The sequence below is a fragment of the Protopterus annectens genome, chromosome 2.part2 (genome assembly GCF_019279795.1).
Source record: "Protopterus annectens isolate FY-2018-M chromosome 2.part2, PAN1.0, whole genome shotgun sequence".
NCBI classification, from domain to species: Eukaryota; Metazoa; Chordata; order Ceratodontiformes; family Protopteridae; genus Protopterus; species Protopterus annectens.
In genome coordinates this window covers 883,193,403-883,215,621 of record NC_056730.1, presented here as the reverse complement: position 1 = coordinate 883,215,621, position 22,219 = coordinate 883,193,403, and positions in this window count along the sequence as shown.

Sequence of the window (22,219 nt, the reverse complement as noted above, 5' to 3'; positions counted from 1 at the left end):
TTGAAGAGGGCCAAAGAGGCACTCTGCTTGACATGCATGGGCAATCTATACCAGAGTCTGGGGAGTCTCTGGGTCAGGAACCTATCCCTCCAGCATGTTTTGTTTATTGTGATGACAAGGTTTAGATCCTTGGAGCGTGTGGCTCTGAGGGATTGGGATTTCTTTAAGTGTAGCATGTCCAACAGCTCTGGGTTTGACATGGCCTTGTATGTTAAGCAGAGATTGCCTCTGAGTAGACTATATGCGACAGGGTATAGCTGGAGTTTTTTAAGGCAGTCAGCATAGGGCATCTGCTTTAGGCCTGTGATTCTTTTAGTGAGGTATTTTTCGGCCTTTCCAATTGCAGATGTCTTGAGAGGTACATACCAAATGGGGCGTTGTATTCTATAATGGGTCTAATGAGGGATGAGTACAGTGGGACAATGACCTCCTTTTTTCTGGATGAAAAGCCCTTAGTGATGAGGTGTGCCACATAGAAGGATTTCCTGACTGTTGTGGCGATGTGGTTATCGAAGGTGAGACCACTGACCACCTGTGTCCCTAAGTCTCTTATCACACTTTCGGTGTTTAGTGTACTGCCACCTATATGGTAATTCACGGATACATGTTTTTTCCCAAAGGGGATAACTATACATTTCTTGGCATTGAGCTTGAGCCCATGGCTCTGGCACCAAGCATCTGTTTCTGTAAGGCCCCTTTGTAGAGAGTCCACATCATTTGGGGATTCAATAATGGCAGTTTGCAGTCATCTGCGAACTTTGTTAGCCAGAGTCCCTTAGTGTTGGCCTGTACTTCAGAGAAGTAGATGCCAAACAAGAGCAATCTCAGGACTGAACCCTGAGGTACTCCATTTGTCACTTGTCTAGAGCTGGATTTGGAGTCAGCTACTTTTACAGTGTGGGTTCTATCTTTAAGCCAATTAGCATCCCATTGGGTGACGTAGGGATTAATGCCCAGCTTAGTAAGTTTATCTATGATTCCAGAGTGGGGGATGGTGTCAAAGGCCTTGGCAAGGTCTAGATAAGCTGTGTGGACCACCTTACCCTTGTCCATGGCTCTGGAGACCGATTCAAAGAAGTCAGTCAGGTTCAGGAGACAAGATCACCCCTTCACGAACCCAAACTGGGTGGGGTCCAGTGTTTGAAGGTTGCCAATGTCTTTGTTTATAAGTTCCATGATAATACGCTCCATGGCCTTGCAGATAAGGCTTGTCAGACTGATGGGACGGTAGTTTACTGGATCCAAGATGGATCCCCCCTTGTAGAGTGGGATAACTGTAGCTGTGCGCCACTCGGTGGGCACGAAACCTGAGGTGAGGCTATGATTAAACATGACACTTGGGTGAAGTGCCAGTTCATACTGTAGTTCATGTAGTACACAGCCCGGGATGTCATCTGATCCCATGGATGCTGTATTCTTACCTGTGTGGCCGTTATTACCAGAATTTGGCAATCTTCCGGTATTGAGATGGGCCATTTAGGGGGTGAGGGGGGTGGGTGAAGTTGGCACTGAATCGATCTGCCAGGATATTGGCAATATCCTTGGGATCAGTATATGTAATGCCATTCTGTTTTAGCTCAGAGCAGATCTGAGCATTGCCATTTAGATTCTTGACATGGTTATAGAATGCCTTGTGGTTGTCTTTTTGGAATCTTTGGCAATTTTATTTTCCTAACTAGCTTTGGAGGATTTTATGAGGGATCTCAGTTTCTTACTGAGGCTGGTAAGGGAGTTTTTTGCATCCTGGGATTTTCCTCTTTTCTGCAACAGTTTCTTCCTTTTGTTGTAAAGTTTGTTTATGGCTGGGGACCACCAGATTGGCTTCCTTTTTTTGGATGAGATCATCTTGGTTCTATTTAGGATGGCATCTCTGGTTATTTGCTCCCGTTACTTTGGTTTCTTTGCCAGTTTTATCCAATAAATTCCAGTCCCCTCTTCCTTATTTTCTGTACCCCTAATTGGAGTAATCCCTATTGACAAAATCTTCTTTCTGCATTCTTATGATGATTTAGTTCTTTGAATACTTTCTGCTACTTTGAGTAAAATATTCTGTATGGCTGTTATTGTCCTTAAGGATCTGCATCCAGATCCCACTGTCTCCTTATTTCTTGAATTTCCACCTGTTTCATCGTCATCCCTTTCCACTTTGAATTATAGCTTTTTGTTTGTGTTATGTTTATGAGCCTTAACTGTGTATCTCAAAAATATCTCTTCAGATAAGGTAAGGTAATTCTAAACCATATTGTTCTGTTTGAAGTAACAGCTTAACTCACTTTACTATTGCCCTCTTCCCCTCCTGGATATATTCTTTCAACTCTTTATCAACTATTGTCCACAACTACTACTTTGGTTGATAAAAATATGCCTGACCTGTATATAAAATGAAAGTGACTAAAAACATTTTCACGGCTTGTATCTTGCTATCTGTATTGTTAAACTCCAAAACTGGAATTTCTGTTTTTTGTATTATTTTTTTGTTTAGTCTCTTCCTTGATATCCTTAGCTGCCATAACAAATTCCTTTTAAAACCATAGTCTTAATTAAATCATGTTAACTTGTCCCCATAGATATGGTTATTGCTGGACCAATTCATGTGGGGGTACATAGTTAACAGCTGTAGCCTCTGTTTTATCTTCATTAATTTTATATCCCTAAAAAAATGAAACTCTTTCGAGATGTTCCACAACACTGAGATGTCTTTTTTTTCTGGTTTTATCAGGAACAAAATAATATTGTCTGCAAATAAAGCCAACCTTTCTTGATTATCATATCAATTATATGCATGAATTTCTGAGTCCCTTATTTTCTTGGCTCTAAATGTGAACTAAATAACAAAGGGGAAGGATAACATCCTTGCCTGGTTCCTCTGTTCAGACACAACTTGTCAGAGAGGAACCCTCCACTTTAATTTTTGCCTTCAATCCCTCATGTATCCTCCTAATTAACTTTGTTATTGCATTATTGAATACAAGTTGCCCTACTCATAAAATTCCAGATGCTTTCTCTTTATCAAGCTTCAACAACACCAGAGGTACACCAGAGGTATTTTCTTACACTGTGCTTCCCTCTGGATCATCATTGTTATATTAATGTTATCAAATGTTTGCCTTCTCTCCACAAAACCACTTTGATCCATATATATCAATGTTGGCATCACCTTTGACATTCTTTCTTTTTGCTTTTATAGACATAAACATTTTATTATACTGAATAATCACAAAACAAAACTCAAGCAGTGTGTTACTCCATTGGTTTTGTTTTGTGATTATTCTATTTTTCTCCCAACGGTGTATTTATCTAAGTCTGTGCATTTCCATAGTTTTTATTTTATAATCATGGTTTAAAATTGAAATGGGCTTATATGAAGCTGTGTCTGATGGGCCTTTTCCATCTTTAGGTATTACAGCCACTACAGCTTTCTTCCAGGATGTTGGTGCTTCCCCTCCTTTTAAAATACTATTAAACAAATCTTCCAGATCTTTATCACTTTCTTTCCTCCTATTTTTCAACCTTCCACAGGAATACCATCTCTTCCTGGACACTTTCCTGCAGATTGATTGTACATCACCATTTTTATCTCAACTCCTCATATCTTGACTGTTAATTTGTTGAGCCTAATAGATTCATAGGTTTATAGGTAATTACTAGACTAATGACCCCAGGGGGCCTTTGTAAGCATAGCCATGCTTCCAAAGGTGAGAATCAAACCCTATACCTTGTGTCTGTTAGGAAAACACCTTAAACATTATGCCAACCCCCAACCCCATCTACCTTTACTGTGGCATACTTAAGTCATCCAACCAGGCCTGGAAAACAAGAGCCTTTTCTTTTTCTTTTCTTTCTCTTTCTTTCCCATGGTTGGGAAAGTTTCTCTATGCCTTTCCCTTTTCTCCTGATTATTAGGGTCCTACTACAGATTATGAAGGACTCTCTCAGGAGTCTCCTGGTTACTTTCATTTGGCCAAGACAACATTGGCTGTCCCTTCTTGTGGGCCTTACTAGAGGCAGTGTCCAAAGACTTCCTGAATCTTCTCACATAGGACAAGGATCTCTCATTCACTCCATCTGAGCCTACACCTGACTGTTTGGATTTTAGTTTTTTTTTATCCCATTCAGACAACTTTTTACAAAGGACATGCAACAGGTATTTAAGGAGGCTAGAAAACCTGCTACTAGAAAATAGTGTTTAACTAAATGGAAGATATTTTCTGGTGGGTTCTGTACAAGAGACAAGGACCCAGCCCAAGCAAGGGCTTCAATATCTGTGTGAATTGCTTAATTTATTTATTGACATTTTTTACCTGGAAAATCCGAGAATTTTGTCAATTTTTCATTGGAGGCCCGGGAAGAAAATCTCCACAAATTAAACAACAGAAAATACATATACATAGGTGAAAATTGATATCACCTTATGATACACTGTAAATGTGGGGCAGCACAGTGGCACAATAGATAGCGTTGTTGTCTCACAGCAAGAAGTTCCCCAGTTTGATTCTTAGCTGGGGTGCCTTCTCTGTGGAGTATGCATGTCCTCCATGTTTGCATGGGTTACCTTCAGGTGCTTTGGTTTCGTCCCACGTTCCAAAGACATGCAGTAGTTGGAATGGACACTCTCTAAATTGACCATGGGTGTGAATGTGCATGAAATTGTGGAAGAACAACCGCAGCAGGGCTAGCCACCCATCTGTGTGAACCTTGGCTTTGGATGATGGGGACTGTTGAAATGACACCCCGACCCAAATTACAAAAAGGGGAAAAATGGGGAAAAAGGGGTTGCAGGTGGATGGATGAATGGATTAATACACGTACTATTATTAAAACAAGATAAATACAGTATCATGTAGCATTGAAACATGTTGATTTGTTATAAGTGCGTGAGTTTACTACTAACTCGTACCATAAATTTGGCCTGTCTTGCACTTCAAAGTACATCTTTTGACCGTTTTATTTTGTCTGCCATTGGATGCCCCTTCCTTTTTTTCTTCTTCCCAGGTCAAACAATTTTTAAAAGGAGTTTTACATATAAAACAACATCAGAAGCAGGTATCTCCTGTGACAGTGTGACAGTGTGAGGTATTGCCAGCTATGCCAGGAGAAGTAAGGCAGTGAATGTGTAAAATATGCCAGCACAGCTAGCTGAGATTTTGTAAAGAATTGTATGTCATTTGTATATCAAACTGGTTTGTATAGATGCTTGTGTTGAAAATGTATTTGTAAAGCTGCTTATGTTAAAAATGTATCAACAGTCTGTCCTGCTGGACAGAAAAAGAAGTAAATTGTATGTCAGACTATATTATAACTATTTAAATTGATATTGTAACAGAGGATACTGGAAGAGAAGAAGTTAACCTCAGCTCCAGCTAACTTTGGAAAATAGTGTGAAATTAAATTACTTAATTTAGGCCGTAAAGATTGCATCTTACAGTTCTGATTGCAGCCAATAATCTGCTTCTGATTGCATTTTCGCTATTCTGGTGTCTGCTATTTAACATTCGGTAAACTGTATTTCTTGCTTCAGCCTGCTTAAAGTATACAGTTCCACCTTGGGTCCTTTACTTTGTCCTTGAGAAACTAACTCTCCCTCCATTTAAACCATTTTTCCCCCTGGCACTAAGATATTTCACTTGGAAAATTATTTTTCTAATTGCTGTTAGTCTAACAAGGAAGATCTTAAAACTTCATGTTTTGTGTGACAGTTGTCCATATATAATTTACCACAAAGAAAAATTATCTATAAGGAAAAAATTCATCTTTTATGTTAAAATTTGCCATGAAAGCTAACTTTTAAGCAATTAATTGGCATTCCTGTGTTTTCCCAAATTACTTAAATTGCTGGGAATACTTTATTGGGTGAATGTGTAAAAGCAACTCAGAACACAACCCATAAGAGAGTAGTCATAATTTTCATTTTGTTTTCTAATTAGAAAAATAGATTCCAAAATACAGATATGTGAATTCTGTTCTGTATTTAATGTAGCAACTGTTCTTATTGTCTTACTTGTATATGCAAGCTTGCTGTACTATCTACATTATCGGTTTGCATATGTTGCGTATAATTCATCGCAATTTATGTTCCTCATTGCCTTAATGCTCAGGTCATGGCTGAAAAGAGTCTTTGGACCAGCCCACTTACCAGGTTTCCAAGTAGAAGAAAATAAGTAAATAAATAAATAAACTGCTTCTTTTTGGCTTTCATATTGTATAAAATTCTGTTAAACTTTTGCCAGAGTTAACTAATGCTCATTCTGTTAGGGCTCCTACCAGTTCACAAGCCTTCTTCAAAAACATTTCCATAGATGACATTGTGCAACTGCTTTATGGGCATCACTGAATACTTTTGCAAGACACTCCAAACTGAATGCAGTCTCCAAGTTAGTATCCTCCTTTGAAGCTGCTGTTCTACTGGAAATTCTTCCTTGAGAAGCCACTTAAGAGGCATATCTTGAGGAGACAGAGACAAAACTCCTAATGTCAAGTTTATTGTGCTTACCATAACACTAGATCTACATTGTTAGTTTTTGCCTCTGTCGTCTTTCACACCCTCCTTCCCACTGCCCTAGACTTGGATGCCTTTTTTGATAAGGGCTAGCCTTCCCAAGCACCATTCTCTTCCCCTGCAAGATGTCCCACCACATCCAAACAGCATGGCACAAAAAGAGGTGTTCAGCCTCCTTGAGAAATGAGCCATCCAAGGGGTCCAACCTGTACAATGGCTGAGCTTCTCCATGTGGTTCTTTTTATTCTCAAAGAAGGACCGTTACACAGAAAAACATCCAGGCCCAGCTAAAATTTGCAAAACAATACATCAAGTCTCCCAAAAGTATGTGGGAAAATGTGTTATGGTCTGATGAGACTAAGCTCGAACTTTTTGGCCACAATTCCAAAAGGTACGTTTGGCGCAAAAACAACACTCCGCATCACCAAAAGAACACCATCCTCACGGTGAAGCATGGTGGTGGCAGTATCATGCTTTGGGGTTGCCTTTCTTCAGCTGGAACTGGGGCTTTAGTCAAGGTGGAGGGAATTATGTACAGTTCCAAATACCAGTCACTTTTGGCCCAAAACTTTCAGGTGTCTGCTAGAAAGCTGAAGATGAAGAGGAATTTCACCTTTCAACATGGCAATGACCCCAATCATACATTCAAATTAACAAAAGAATGGCTTCACCAGAAGAAAATTAAAATTTTGGAATGGCCCAGCCAGAGCCCAGACCTAAATCCAATAGAAAATCTGTGGGGTGACCTGAAGATTTCTGTGCACAAGATATGCCCTCGCAATCTGACAGATTTGAAGCACTTTTGCAAGGAAGAGTGGGCAAACATTACCAAGTCAAGATGTGCCATGTTGATAGACTCCTACCCAAGAAGACTGAATGTTGTAATTAAATCAAAAGGTGCTTCAACAAAGTATTAGTTTAAGGGTGTGCACACTTATCCAACTAGCTTATTGTACATTTTTTATTTTTTATATTTTTTCCCTAACAGATTTGTTTTTCAGTTGAATTGTACAGGTTATAGGTCACGTTAAAGGTGGGAAAAGTTTTGAAATGATTTTGTTGTGGTCTCATTTTTTATATCACAAAAACATGGCATTTTAACAGGGGTGTGCACACTTTTTATATACACTGTAGGCCACAGCCAGAGGATGGATACATTTACTACTTCTGTACCAGCCATATTTGAATATTTTTCTCAGGTTTTTTATATTAGTTTGATTATTTGTCCAAATAAGTCCACCTGAAAGCCATTTCCAATGTTCATGAGAGTGTTGACTCTTTGTCTGTGGCTTTTTTAAACATCATAATTACTTTTCTTTTTCTGCCCCTCAATGAGGTTTGTATCTTTTTTCCAGAAAAATTGACTGTTTCACAGTTTGATCAAGCAGCTAGGGCTGATTTGAAGTGTGTCTTGAAAAATTCTCTTTTTGGTGGTTGTGTCTTCCTCCAGAAAAATCTCTTGAATTGCAAGCATTATGTGTTGACTTTCCCTACCCGATTTTTCATAGGGATAGGGTGTCCTTATGAAAAAAATACTTCTTTCATGCCCCCAAGGTAGCTACTGAAACTAGTCTTAGTCATTTAATTTGCCTGTTTTTTTCCAAGTTATTGCAGTAAAGAAAAACATTTTGACACTGTGTGGATGTTCATGGACATTTAGATTTTGCTTAGAAGTTAAGCTATCTGCAAAGATTTAGTTATTTTATTCTTTTCTTAGTCCATTTTGTCACAGTACCTGCTGTACATTCATTGTTCCCCAATCAGAATGAACTGTTCAATCCCCAGTACTGAGGATGTACCCAGTACATTGCAGGGCAAGATACATCTGGGGGGACTATCACTGAGGCAGCAATGAGGGCTTCTTATGCACTCACTGGCATTCTGGGAATAAGACTGTTATTTTAATGGCCTAGCCCCACCCCTGCACAGGGAGATATGTAACATCTGTAATGATGGGGGCCACTACGCCTTCCCCATACAAACATGTGCTCCTCTGGACTTGCCTTTTGGAAAGTACCGCCATGTAGTGGCTTGACAGTACCCACACCTACCTCCAGACTATGGCTACATCTCGCTGTACCTCTTCCAAGGTATTGTGGCTTTCTTTTGGATGGCTCTACCCATCCTCATCTTTTAGCAATGCCAAGCTACAAATGTACGATCTGCAAGTGGAACTCTGGTAGTCTGGGTTGTAGTTAAGGCCTTATCCCACTACTCCTTAAAGTACAGATGTTAAGTTGTCTATCTCGCCTTCATTCTTGCTGGATGGGTTCGGAGCCGACCTCGGCTCCGACTCGGCCACTCTAAAAGCTCGAGAGTTGGTTCCACCGGCTCGAGGCTCCCCTTATATCCCACAATGCTAGGCGAGAGTTACCTCAGATCTCGTTTGCCGCTACAGCTTCGAGGTTGGTTGCTTCTACCGGTTCCTGGTGAGTGTTACTTTTTACTTGTAAAAGTTACTCTTTTAAACCCCTTTTAAGTTAAATTTCTTTCTTAGTTAGTGTAGATTACAAAACTTTTATCCCCGACCCTAAAATTTTCCGTTTCTTTACCAAAGAACCTTTGGTTCTTCCTTTGGGCCCTTAGGCCTTCCCTATCCCTAGTGGAGTGTTTGTGTTTCTTGTAGTTTACTTTAATTTTAGTGTACTTTAATTCTAGTATTACTACTAAAATTATTATTTTTCCTGACAGGGTATAACTTGTGTGTTTGGGTGTGTGTTTGTGTACACCTGTCAGTCAGGGATATGTCTAAAGAAGCAAAGGTCTCCGGATTCAAGAAGTGTGATGCGTGCTGTCAGAAAATGTCTCTGACAGGCGCTCACACTTCTTGTGTCTATTGTCTGGGGCCTTTGCACCTGCAGGACTCCTGTGCTGTGTGCCATGGCTTCAGCCCCAGGGTCCTGCAGGAAAGAAAAAACAAATTAATTCTTAGAGGCTTACTGAAGCCAGAGGATTCCCTGTCAGTTTCAACAGGGAAGCCCTCTAAGGCATCGAGGTCTTCGGCTCCGGCTTCTGAGCCGAGACCTCAGGTTGCTCAACCTTTGCCTTTATCGGCTCCGGCTGGAGCCGATAAGTCTCAGTCCACAGTTTCTGTGGCTCCCTCGCTCCGGCGGAGCCGAGGTTATTGAGGTACCCGTGTCGGCTCCGACCAGACCTTCGGAGCCGACAACTAGAAAGAGGTCTAGATCACCAGGCTCCGTTCATTTGGCTCCAGGATCTCCCCTGCTGTCTGAACGGAGCCAAAGGTCTCATTCCTCTAGGTCATCGAGGCTGTCTGATCATGACCTTCAGAGGGTAGTGAGTCGACTACTTAAGTCCGAGGCACTAGCCCAGATGCTTCAGAGCCCGACTCATCAGTCGGTGCCTGCCCCGGTCCATCAACTTTTTCCTCCTTCGACTCTTTTGAGTTCGAGCCGGGTCGTCGGAACCGAGACTGTGATTACTTCGGAGCCGAGACAATTGTCTTCGGCTCCGTCGTCGGCTCCGTTTTCTTCTTTGGAAGAATCTCGGCGCCAGACTTCCCTCGTCGGCTCCGAGGGGGTGAGTGGCATCGGACCCTTGTCCGACCCCCCTCTCCCTCTCGGGGCTTTGGCGCTGGTGAGTTCGGCTCCGACATCGGCCTCGGAGCCATCACTGTCGGTGCCGAGGGGTTCTTAGCTCCTCGGGCGGGGACCTCTGGCTCTGCCTGACAGGGGTGCATTCGAGGTCATGCGGAGTGTGTTAGAGCCTGGCTCTACTCCACAGTCGGCTCCGTCCGCCCCTCCCTCTATGCTGCCTCAGGGTAAGTCGACTCACTCCCTCATCCCGGACCGCAGAGAGCCAGCTCCTCAGGAGCTCCCTGTGTGTATTTCATCCTCTTCCGAGGCCTCTCCTGATTTGGCAGAAGAGCCCCTCGGAAGAGGAAGTGCAAGAGGAAACACATTGACTCACCTGAGTCTATCACGTCAGACACAGATCTGGATGATTCTGAGGGTTCCCCGTTCCCCTTCTGAAGATGTCTCATTTGCAGACATTCTGGAGATCCTGAAACAGAGGGGAAATTGGCCAGCCCTCAACCCTTCGGAGGACGAATCTGTGTATCTTGAGGCGTTTGGCTCTCGTCCTTCCACCTCCTGGGTGTCCCCCTTGACCCCTCATGCAGGTGGTTGCTAAGAAGGCATGGGCGGCTCCTGATTCAGTGGACCCCACTCCCAGGAGACCCTCTAAGTTCATCACAGCTCCATCAGACAAGCAATTTTTATCAAGAGGAGTTTCTGTGGATGCTATGGTGGTAGCTGCTGCCACAAAGAAGGAACTGGCTGATCCTTCAGTGCCTGTCCATCCACCTAACAAGGAATCTAGGTCCATGGATAGGTGGGAAGCGGATGTTCTCCTCAGCGACATTTACCATGCGTTCGCTGAACTACCTGTGCCATTTCACTCGTCTTCAAAGGGACTTGATCAAGGAAGCGAGTGAAATGTTAAAGGATCCTAAAGCTGCGGGTTTCCAAGAAAAAATGAACACGCAGCTGGCTACCCTTAATTCCATATCCAACTCCTCCATGCGCCTCCTCTCTTATGCGGCCGATGGAGCGAGCAGAGCCGCAGGGACAGGTGTAGCCTTACGTAGGCACGCCTGGATGCGGCTATGCAATTTTGCGGACCCTTTCAAGACGTCTTTCACGAACTCCCTTTGATGGATCATCTCTTTGGTCCTCAAGTGAAAGAGACCCTGACTAGGTGCGAGACTGATGGCAAGACCCTTTCTGCCGTCGGAGTCCGTTTTTCGACTCCTTCTAGGCCTTACCCCAAAGGCCAGAAGGGTGGGAAGATGTGGTTCAGTAAACAGTCTCAAGGGACTTCGCCTGACGCACAGAGTCGTTTTCCTACCAAAGGCAGAGGTGGGAATAACAATGGTAGACGTCGCCCTAGGGGCATGGCCCGTCCGCAGAACCAGGGCAATCGGGAAGCCTTTCCTGACAAGCCCTTTCAGCATCCCTGAGGTGTTGCCCGACTGCCCATCTTCGGAGGCAGTCGGGGGAAGATTGTCACTGTACCCAGAAGCCTGGCTATCCCTGACTCAAGACAAATGGGTACAGTCCATCATTTACGAAGGCTATTCTATCCCCTTTCTTCGTTTTCCAAATCAGTCAAAAAAATCCCTTCCAGATGTTCCACCCGCTCAAAGGGATATAGCAGCTTTGGAAATTTCAAAACTGCTTGCAAAAGAGCAATTCAGTCAGTGCCAGCAGACCAACAAGGATCCAGAATCTACTCAAGGTTCTTTTTAGTTCCAAAGAAAACAGGGGACTGGAGACCGATTTTGGATCTCAGTGTCTTGAACAAATCAGTCAAGAAAACAAGATTTCGGATGGTCACGCTGCAATCCATTCTTCCCCTTTTGGGCAAAGGAAACTGGATGTGCTCTATAGACCTTCGGGATGCGTACTATCACATAAAATGAACAGGCGCTCCAGAAGATTCCTCCGCTTCAGGCTGGGAACCAGTCATTTTCAGTTCAGGGCCCTGCCCTTTGGTCTCACCACTGCCCCGGTGTTTACCAAATGCATGGCAGTGGTAGCTCCTCACCTGAGGCGACAAGGATTCCAGGTGTTTCCATATTTGGACGACTGGCTTCTCACAGCTCCCACCAAGCATCTCCTTCTGATGGCCAGAGATTATACTTTTCGCGTTTGTCAAAACTGGGTATTTCAATAAATTGCGAAAAGTCTGTTTTGTCGCCTTGTCGTACTATTACCTACATAGGCAAATTTAGATACTATAAACATATCTGCAAGGCTAACGAACCAAAGGATATCAGACATTCACAAATTGGTGTCACTTCTTCTCAACAACAACAGAGTCAAAGCCAGGTTAGTTCTAAAGGTGTTGGGAATCATGGCAGCGCCATACCTCTCCTTCCATTGGCCAGATACCACATGCGGATCCTTCAGTGGATGCTTTTACTCAATGGTCATACCAGGAACTTCCAATGTCTCACACCATTATGATCACGCAAGCGTGCAAAAGCATCTCATGTGGTGGATGTCTTCCCCAGCTCCTGTCGGAAGACCATTTGTTCCACCTCCTCCGGTTGCTACTCTGACAACGGATGCCTCCCTGATCGGGTGGGGGCATTATCAGGGCAGGACAGTCCAGGGCACATGGCAACCAAACGAATGCCACTTGCACATAAATGTTCTGGAGATGAGAGCAGTGCTTTTAGCGTTGCAAGCCCTTCAAGACTCTCTTCCCTTGGGAGCGATTGCAATCCAGACAGACAATATGTCTGTAGTGTGGTACATCAACAAACAAGGCGGAACCAGATCATACCCCTGTGTCGAGAAGCACTCAGACTGTGGCAATGGGCGATTTCTTCTCAGCGTTTTCTGATAGCAACGCACATCCCGGAAGTCCAATCACATTGCGGACAAGTTGAGCAGAGCTATACTCATGCCTCACGAGTGGTCTCTGAAAGACTCTGTAGTGAGAGAAATCTTTCTCAAGTGGGGTCAGCCTTGCTGCGATCTTTTGCTACTCCCCAAAACAGCAAGTGCAGAGAATATTTCACTCTATTCCCTTTACCAGGCCAACCCAGCAGGGACGCTCTAGTCCAAGTTTGGCCCGGGGACTTCTGTATGCATTTCCTCCTTTCCCACTGATCTCTCAAGTAATACAGAAAGCTATCGCTCAGAAGGCCTCATTGATCCTCATTGCTCCTTACTGGCCTCGACAAGTGTGGTTCCCCTTTCTACATCAATTTCTTTTGAAGCGACCGTGCAATCTGGACCTAGTTCCAGATCTTTTGATCCACCAGTCGGGTCAGTTTCATCGCTCCCTCCGCTCTCTGAACCTCACTGCTTGGTTCCTCCAATTCCAACCGTAGCCAGGCTTCCTCAATTATCTCACTCTGTTAGAGATATATTGATAGCTTCCCATAAATCTTCCACTCGAAAGATTTATTTGAGTAAGTGGAAACGCTTCTCATATTGGGCACAAGCAAAGGACATAGATCCTTTCACCGCTTCCATCCAACTAGTCCTTGATTTTTTAGCTGAACTCTTCCATGCAGGTTCATCTCCATCTACTCTTAAGGTTCAATTGGCAGCTATTTCTAACTTTCATGTGGGTATTTCTGAATCTGCCTTAATGTCCCACAAACTTTGCAAAGCTTTTTTGAAAGGAGTTTTTCTTCTCAGACCTCCTATAAGAAATCCTCCTTCTCCTTGGGACCTAAATTTTGTTCTTGCTTCTTTGATTCTTTCCCCTTTCGAACCTGCAGCTTCATGTTCCTTGAAATTATTATCATGGAAAACTCTTTTTCTGGTGGCTATTACATCAGCCAGAAGAGTTTCAGAACTCCAAGCACTCAGTTGTCGTCCTCCTTATCTTTTGTTCCATAAGGACAGAGTGTCCTTGCGAACTAACCCGTCTTTTTTGCCTAAGGTGGTTTCAACATCAAATCTAAACCAAAGCATTGACCTCCCTGTCTCTTTTCCAGAGTATTCCAATAAGTCTGAACAAAAGTTACACTGCCTGGATGTTCATCGTCAATTAAGGTACTACTTGGATAGAACAAAACAATTCAGAAAATCTGATCAGCTGTTTGTCTCCTATGCGGAAAGCAGAAAGGGACTTTCAGTTTCAAAGGTATCATTATCCAGATGGCTAACATCTTTGATTTCCCTGGTATATGAGATTAGACAACAGAAATTGCCTAATAAACCTAAAGCCCATTCCACCAGAGCTTTGGCTACTTCTTTAGCCTTCCAAGACAGACTGCCTATTGACACCATTTGTGCAGCGGCTACTTGGGCTACTCCTCACACTTTTATTTCTCATTATAAGTTGGATTTAGCTTCTAGGCATAGAGCTAACTTTGGTTCCACTGTTCTCAGGAGTCTGTTCCGTTAGGCCACCCGGGACAAGGTGCTAGGGACGCGGTCCCATCCAGCAAGAATGAAGGCGAGATAAGTTGTCTAACATATAGAAGTTATGTTCTTACCATAACGTTCCATGTTAGTTGTCTTCTTCTCGCCTTCTTCTTGCGTCCCACCCTCCTTCCCCCTGGCCTGGACAGACCTAGAGGAGTTGTGATCGTGACCTCTCTTTCTACCACCTCTTTCTTAGTCATATGCTATTTTGCATATTTCTTGGTTCAGGATGTAGGTCACCCTTCTTTCTTCCTGTTGTTAGAGGTGGACTCTGTTTTACAGTTATACTGTTACTGTTATAAGCTGGGTTAGCTTACAAACGAGATCTGAGGTAACTCGCCTAGCATTGTGGGATATAAGGGGAGCCTCGAGCCGGTGGAACCAACTCTCGAGCTTTTAGAGTGGCCGAGTTGGAGCCGAGGTCGGCTCCGAACCCATCCAGCAAGAAGAAGGCGAGAAGAAGACAACTAACATGGAACGTTATGGTAAGAACATAACTTCTATTTTTGTACCTACCATAAATGTAGATGTTCGAGTGCTCATAGAGCTGCAGTCATTACAGATGGGTTATCCTGCCGTCAGGCGGGTCCTCGGTCGGCCGAATTCCAAAGTCTAGGTCCGGCGTCTGTTGTCGTCGCTTCTTCCTTGACGTCAGTGCGGCAGGGGTATAAAAGAGGCAGCCAACGCCATTTTCTTCAGTTTTTCTTGCCCCAGATGTCCGGTGCCCCCAGAAGGAAGGCAAAACATAATGTTATGCAAACATGCAATATAGATCAAAAAACAGTAGTTGCAAGCAAATACACCATAAAAGAATACCCCAAATAGGTTGTATGATAGAGGTGTTTGTCATAAGGCCTGTCCTAAGAGGGGACAGAGGGGGGTAACCTGGACTGCAGCTGTATGAGCACTCGAACATCTACATTTATGGTAGGTACAAAACTGTACTATGTTCATCGTGCATACAGCTGCAGTCATTACAGATGGGTAGAATCCCAAAGCTAAGTAAGGGTGGTAGGCACTAAGTGGAACTAGGAGGAGCGAGGATGCCCTGCAGGACTGCTGTGGCAAAGCCCGCTCTAGATTTTGAGTGTAGTGGAAGGTGGTAGTGCTTGGAGAAAGTGTGCACTGAGCTCCAAGTAGCTGCTTCCAAAATGTCCTTGGTAGGGACCCCCCTGAGGAAAGCTGCAGAGGTAGCTGTGGCCCTGGTGGAGTGGGATCTGATGTATGCAGGCACAGATTTTCCATGAAATGAATAACAAAAGTGTATGCAGTGGGCTATCCATTTTGAAATTGTCTGTTTGGAAATAGCCTTTCCTTGAGCACCTGTAGCATAGGACACAAAGAGTTGCTCAGATTTCCTGAATGGCTTTGTTCTGTCCAAGTAATAATGAAGTTGTCTGTGAATGTCCAAGGAATGTAGTAGTCTCTCCCCTTTGTTCTGTGGATTTGGATAAAAGGTAGGTAAGTGGATAGTCTGATTCAAAGCTACACTGGATACTACCTTTGGCATGAAGGTAGGTTTGGTTCGTAAGGAAACTCTGCCTGATGGAAAATGATGAATGGTTGCACAGCCATGAGGGCCTGCAGTTCCGAAACCCTGCGTGCTGAGGTGATAGCCAGAAGGAAGGCTGTTTTCCATGACAAGTATTGTAGCTTTGCTGAAGAAGCTGGCTCAAAGGGAGGCAGGGTCAGCTTTTCCAATACGAAGTTGAGGTCCCAAGCTGGAACTGGTGGTTTCCTTGGGGGTTTTATATTTTTTGCCCCTCTGAGGAACTGCTTAATAGAGGATGTGAGAATAAAGGAGGGTCTGTGTTGTGTTGTGCAGAAATGGCTGAAGCATGGATCTTGATGGAGGAGAAGAAAAAGCCACTGTTTAACATCTCAGCTAGGTATTGTAAAATTTGAGGTATATTTATTACCCAAGGATTCTGGCCCTTTTCTTGATTCCAGGAACAAAATCGTTTCCATTTGGCGGAGTAGGCTTTTCTAGTAGAAGGTCTTCTGGTCTTCAAGATGACATCCTGCACCTCCTTGGCGAGGAGAGTCTGTTGGGAAATTAAGGTATTCTCCATGCAGCTAGATTTAGGGTTTTGACCTGGCTGTGAAGGGTTTTGTAGTTGTGCTGGGACAACAGAAGAGGTACTAGAGGTAGGATCCATGGTGGGGAGTGTGTCAGGCTCTTTAGGAGTGGATACCAGTGTTGTTGTGGCCAGTGTGGAGCAATGAGAATCATTTGTGGCCCCTCTGCTCTGGCTTTTAATAGAACTTTGGTCAGTAGAGGAAGAGGCGGGAAGGCATAGACTGTCAATGTTGTCCAATTGAAAGAGAGTGCGTCCACTTTCCAGGCCTGTGGATGATAGGTCCTTGAACAAAATTTTTTCAACTGGTAATTTCTGTGGGTAGCAAATGGATCTATGTCTGGCTGTCCCCATGCCTGAGTTATCTTTGAGAAAACTTGAGGATGCAACTTCCATTCGTGTGGATCTGTCATATTTCTGCTTAGGTTGTCTGCCAGTGTGTTTTCCTTCCCTGGCAGGAATTGTGCCTGTAGTTGAATTTGCAATTCCAGTGCTGTGTTCCATAAGGTCATGGCTTGCCTGCACAGGGAATATGAATGAGTTCCCCCTTGTTTGTTTATGTACCACATCACTGTGGTGTTGTCTGTCCTTATCAATAGCTGGCCTGGATGCAGTAGGTCTTTGAAGGTCATAAGATCATTTTGCACGGCTAGCATCTCCTTTTGGTTGATGTGTAGGTGCTTCTCTTTTTGGGACCATTTTCCCTGAATGCACTGATCTGCCATGTGTGCTCCCCAGGCGTAGTCTGAGGCGTCCGTTGTGATGATTTGAGTTGCTTGAGGTACACAGAAAGGGAGACCTGTGTTTCTTTGGCATGCTTGAGCCCACCACAAAAATTCCTTTTGAAGGCATGGAATGAGTGGTATAATTGTTTCCAAGCTGTGGCTGTGTTGAGACCATAAGTTTTTTAGGTACCATTGTAGTTTCCTCATATGCAGCTTTGCACATGGGATTAGTAGGATGCAAGATGCCATGAATCCCAGAGCCTGCAGGACTTTCCTTGCAGTTAGTCTGGTGAAAGTTGCCATTTTGCTGAAGTATTGAGACAGTTGCTCTTGTTTGTCTGGCGTGAGGTAGGCCATCTGGGTGGTTGTATTTAAGCTGGCACCCAGGAAAATTATCTGTTAAGAAGGTATTGGTTTTGATTTCTTTTTGTTCACTGTGTATCCCAGGAAGTTTAGCAGTTTTATTACAAACGCCAGATGCTGCAATAGAATGTCCTTGCTGTCCGCTTGGATCAGGCAGTCATCCAGATATGGGTAGATTTGTATTCCTTGTAGTCTGCAGAAGGCAATTACTGATGCCAGGCATTTTGTAAACACTCTGGGCGCAGTTGATAAGCCAAAGGGCAATGCAGATAATTGGTAATGGGTTGAACCTGCAAGAAATCTGAGGTATCTTCTGCAATCTTGTCTGATAGGGACATGCAGGTATGCCTCCTTGAGGTCCAATGTTACCAGCCAAGATTCCTTGCCCAGCATGGGAAGAAGCTGCTGTAATGTGAGCATCTTGAATTTTGGCACCTGTAGATATGTGTTTAGGATGGATAGGTCTAAGATAGGTCTCCAATCTTTGTCTTTCCTTGGTACCAGGAATAGTCTGGAATAAAAACCTTGACCTTGTTCTTTTGCAGGTACCTCTTGAATCGCTTTAATATCCATGAGAGCGGAAATTTGTCTTTGTGCCTCTGCCCTTTGATTTTGTGGCAGGTTTGGCATGCTTCTCATTTTTGGAAGGGTGTGAAAGTGGAACCTGTAGCCTCTGTCTATAATGTCCAGAATCCATTTGTCTTTTTTAACAGTATGCCAGTTTTTTGAAAATAATGCCAGTTTTCCGCCCAAAGGTGCTGCCATTAAAGCTTTGCTTGGCAGGCATAGGGGGGAAGTCATTGTGTCTGTTTTCTAAATGACTGTGATCTATCTTCTCCACCTCTTGGGGTTGGTGCTTGCCACTGTCTTGCTCTGTAAGATCCTTGAGGTTGTCCTCTACCCCTTGGGCATCTGTATCTGCCCCTTTGAGGTCTGTCCGTGGCTGGAAAGGACCAATTTTTTGAAGGCCAGTTTCTGCTGAAGCGTTGAGGTTGTACCTGCAGGAAATCTTTCACGGTTTGCATAGATTTTGCTTTTTCCTCCATTTTCTTTAGTACCTCCTCAGCTTTAACACCAAACAATACATCTTTTTGAAGTGGTGCATCTAATAACTTTTTCTTTGACATGATCTGGTAAGGTTTGCTCTTTGAGCCAAGCATGTCTACGTATAACGGACCCCATGACAGCAGCTCTACATGAGGCCTCTTAAGCATCAAAACCACACTGCAAGGTATGTTTACCCACTTGCTCTGCACCATGCAACAAATCCTGCAACTCTTTCAAATCTGGTTGTTCTGTTTGTGTCATTTTGCTTTTCAACTGAGATAACAAAAACTGTTGGTACTTCAACATATGCAATTGACAGTTTAATGCCCTCATGGTTAAAGTGGCAGATGTATACACCTTTTCCCCCCACCTTTCTAATGCTCTGGAGTCTCTCTCTGAAGGTAAAGGGTTTTTAGCAGTAGAGGCCTTTATTCCCTTGGGACCCTGTGAAATAGTTTCTGGGTCAGCAGTATGGCTTTTATAAAGGAACTGGTGAGAATCAGGAACCCTGTAATATCTGTCTGGTTTAACAGGGGCTGGAGGTAAAGAATCTGGATTAAGGCTGGCTTCTGTGTACACATCATCCAAAATATCTAAAACAGGAGGGATAGCCAGGGGCCTATGCTGGGGGAGCAGTAGAAATTCCCTGAGCCTTTTCTTGTAATCTGAGTAATCTTGGCCGTCCCAGTGAAAGTGTTCCCTCAATGTATGCAGGGTTTCCCCAAAAGAGTAATCCTCAGGGGGGGAGATCGAGGTAATAGACTCCTCAGCATCAGAGTCTTCGAAAGGGGGAATAGGCACAATCCTGGTCCTCAGAAAGTTCTGAGGTAATAGAAGCCTGGTCTGAGGAAGGCTAGTCTTCCTCCAATCTGGGTCTTTTGTCAGACGGGGGTTGGGAACCCCTGATGAGAGTTATCAAATCCTCAGCCATTTTTAGCATCTGCTTTTTAGGCATGGGGCCTTTGAGAGGAGGTCTGAGGACCCTGTTTTTTAGTTTTCATGGCTGCTTTAGATTTAGTGAGGGATTTAATAGAGAAGGTGGAAGGCCTGAAGATGCCTTCAGAAATGGTAGGCCTGACTCAATTTTCAGTTTCCCCGCCAAGAGTGGCGTCGGTATCTGCAGTAGGAATGTAGACCAAGGAGCCTGCGACCTCAGGTACTGAAGTCACCGGTAAAATAGTTTCATCGGTATTCAGGGGCTGCATAGGCGCCTCGCTGAGAACCAGAGAACCGGTAGTCTGCCGAAGTGTGGTCTCAGTACTCTGTGCGGACCTCGGATGACGGTCCTTATCTTTGCGTCTTTTGCTTAAAACTGGTGTCGGTGTATCCGACGACATGATATAATTAAATTTTTTGCCAAAATAATGAAGGGCGAACTCCGCCCGGCGCTTAATAGTGCACTTGTTGAACCCAGCACAAAAACGGCAGGCCGAGACGTCGTGGTCTGGGCCTAAGCAAGGTATACAGAAAGAGTGGAAATCCTTATGCGGTATTTGCTTCCCACAAGAAATGCAGTTATTAACTTTGCTGAGGCAAGAAAAGTTTCCTCAACGTCAACGAGGTATTTAGCTTTAAAGAAGACTTCGCTGAAATACTTTCGTAAATCTCAGGAGCTGACCGACCGGCACTTGTGAACTGTTTCTGCTTCGGGCACCGCGCGGCAAGAAAGACTGGGGAAAATGGCGTCGGCTGCCTCTTTTATACCCCTGCCGCACTGACGTCAGGGAGGAAGCGACGACAACCGACTCCGGACCTAGACTTTGGAATTCGGCCGACCGAGGACCCGCCTGACGGCAGGATAACCCATCTGTAATGACTGCAGCTGTATGCACAATGAACATCTGGCTACAGTTACTTATTTTGTTTGCCAAAAAAAATGGTTTCCAAAAATTTCAAGTTACTTTGTTAATGCAGTTGTTAGATTGTCTTAAATTTTTCTATAGGAAATAAAACAAACCCTTACTTTCAAACCTAGTACCTACTCAACCAGAGTAATAACTATTGCTCAGGCTGATCTTCAAAGGTGCTTCTTTGGATTTGTGCAGCAGCTACCTGAGCATCACTGAATACTTTTGAAAAACACTATAAGCTGCAGGTGTTAACTTGTTTAGGTCCTCCTTCAGGGCCAAAGCCATTAAAGTAATGTCCGATGAGGAGCCATCCATTAGGATAAGCTTGGGTTCTGTGTCCTAGTGAGTGACAAAGCTGGAATCCCACTTCTCAAATATTAAATGTATGTACTTCCCATAATGCTAGCCCTGGATGGGTAATTCCATCTTCTCTGGCATACCCACCACCCCTTCCCCTACTTCAGTCTGGACTGGACAATGAAAAATTATTTTCTTTTGTGTTTTCATGTATATTTTGCTCTTCTTTTGCATGGGTTAGCTGAGATGGGGGGAGGGGACATTCTTTGCAGAGCATTGTGGGTAAAGAAAGGGTTAAGTTGCCTTTGAAGTTTAAGATACTGGGCTGTTTAAATTCTGAAATACTTAATCCTCTTGTATAATAACAATGGAACTACATGCCCTGATCTAGCATTATGTTTAGTAAATAGCTTTTATTTTTACTGTTTTTATGAAGTCATCTATTTGAACAAGGTGCATTCAACAAAATGACAATCAGTTGCTCTGAGTATATTTCAGGAATAGGCACAATTCTTTTTAAGAGGTGTACAACAGTAGGGCAATAGAACTGCAGATCACTTGGGAAAGCTAGGAAGAATACAAAGATCTGGTATGAGGAATATCATCCTCTTCAGTAGCAGAACTGATGCTGTTATACTTTAGACAACTCAACAGCTGAAACTTCCCCAGCCTGCTAAATCTCTTTCCTCTCAAGCTCTACATGTTGAAGCTAGTTGCATTTGAGAAATGACCCTAGGGTACTTTTCCTGACAAAGTGTAAATTTGTGGTAATTTTGTCAGGCAGTTGTATTCAATTATTTCTGTTACCACTCATTTTGCTTTCTGCTGTCAACTGAATAATGTCTCAATTAAAATAATTTATATTTTTCTACTGTTGAGTATTTTTCTGCTTTATACTTTCACCTCCCAAGGCCTAAAGGCATTTATTCACCTCCTCCTTTATAGTGGCATAGTTTCCTTTTGCTTTACAAAGCTAGCCATTTTGTAATTATTCACCACATTTGAATTGTTAAAATTTTTGGTAATTGTTTTCCGTGGTTAGTGTTGCCCTTTTCTATCTTGCATAACTTTTTCTGTCCGAAAGAAGAAACAAAATAAAGTTTCACTGCCATTTACAATGTACTTAGCTACCACTTTTTAGACTTCTTAATAAACTTGTGATTGCTGTAGTCCATTCTTGTCATTTGTTTGCATGACTGCCCGTTTATGAGCTGCTTGTTTGATACCGTTGGACAGGTTATAGAATATGTATGACTTTTTCATTTGGATTTTTACCTTATTCTGGCAGAGACATTTGGCAAACAGCTGAAGTGCTGTTCTTGCTGGTTTATGGAATTTTGCAACTTAGAATGTTAACACAAATCCTGTTATTTAAGCTAGTTTGTAATTTTATAAGAACATTTAAAATCTGTTCCTATTTTTGAGCCTTTCTTCCCCCTTTAGTTCAGGG